General features: G+C 40.2%; 1 non-coding gene across 1 annotated transcript; it reads right to left on the reverse strand.

Annotated features, from left to right (window-relative positions):
* Positions 1 to 351: 351 nt before the first annotated feature.
* LOC141636498 (small nucleolar RNA R71) lies at positions 352 to 458 on the reverse strand. The gene has a single exon (XR_012541104.1). It is a non-coding gene; the product is annotated as a small nucleolar RNA R71 (small nucleolar RNA).
* Between the last annotated feature and the right edge of the window lie 1,080 nt (positions 459 to 1,538).

The following is a 1,538-nucleotide window of genomic DNA, read 5'->3' on the forward strand; positions in this document are numbered from 1 at the left end:
TTCTGTACCAACCGAGAAGAACCTACCAAACAGTACTCCTACACCACCACACTTAACCGGTGATTTCATTGCCAAATCCGCATTCATACAATTAGTTGAAAGAAGTCAATTTGGAGGGAAGCCTAGTGAAGATCCACATTTACATATGGAGACTTTTTGTGATTATTGTGATGCAATTTCTCAAACCGGAGTTACTCAACACCAAATCCGATGGGAATTGTTTCCTTTTTCCTTGATTATTACCACAAAGCAATGGTTTAAGAGCTAGACAAGGCTACCCTTGGTATTGATTCATGGAAGAAGTTATCACTTGCCTTCTACAAGAAATTATATCCTCCGGAGAAGACAAATATGTTGAGAGCCCAAATCACCGGGTTCAAGAAATGGTATGAGGAGTCATTATATGAAGCATGCGAGAGATTTAAGGACACTTGTCGATCTTGTCCACACCATGGACTTAGTGAGTGGTTCCTTGTGTAACAATTTTGGAACGACTTATATGACGACTCACGTAATGTGCTTAATATGGGATCCAATAGGAGGTTTACCGAAGTTGATGACAACCAAACATGGGCCAAGATAGAAGAGATAGCGGTTCATAATTTCCAATATAGTAGGCCTCGAAAGGCCACTAGAGGAGGAAAGCATGAGGTAGATTCCATCACATAATTGGGTGCTCAACTAAGTGCTCATATCGACACCATCAACTTGAAGTTTGAAAAGGACATGGCTAAGCTTGATGAAGCTTCCAAATCAGCCAAACAACATGTTAATGCTATGGTGGCATCATCCTCAATCCCAAATGGAGTACGTGAAAATTGTGGAACCTTGGGACATGATCAAAACGAATGTAGGGGAACAAATGAAAAAGTAAATGCTTTCCAAGCATACAAGAGTGGTACCCCTTATTCCAACTACTATAATGAGAACACCAAATATTATCCAAATCTCTCATACAAGAGCCAAAATGTTCAAAATCCTCAACCAACATACACTCCACCTCCAATGAGAAACCAAGCTCAAAGAGCCTTTTTCAACCAAAGCCAAGGATATCAAAATCAACCTTCCTACAACCAATCCAATGACCAAAGCTTTGATGTTCAAAAAGCGGTCCTACAAATGCAAAATAACCAACAAGAATTCTTCACCCAAATGCAAAAAGATAGCCAAGCTAAATAAATCACCATCAACAACATACTTGCCCACACCAAAATGTTAGACACTCAAATGACCCAATTAGCATCTTCTAGCTCCCAAAGACAAAAGGGGAAATTACATCCTTAAGGTAACTCGCCCATAAGACATGAGACGGTTAGTGCCATCCATTTGAGGAGTGGTACAAGATATGAGGGGCCGAAGAGGCCAATTAATGAAGATATTGTGGATTATAGTAGCAAGCAAGGAGTTGTGGAGATCTCTAAGGAAGAAGAACCTACTACCGACGAACTTTCAAAGAAGAAGAATGAAGGAAAGGCTAAGAATGTTGATAAGGAGCCTATTGTGATTAGAATTCCACTCCCAAGTCGTCAAGCTAAGCC

This window comes from Silene latifolia, chromosome Y, assembly GCF_048544455.1.
Source record: "Silene latifolia isolate original U9 population chromosome Y, ASM4854445v1, whole genome shotgun sequence".
NCBI lineage: Eukaryota > Viridiplantae > Streptophyta > Magnoliopsida > Caryophyllales > Caryophyllaceae > Silene > Silene latifolia.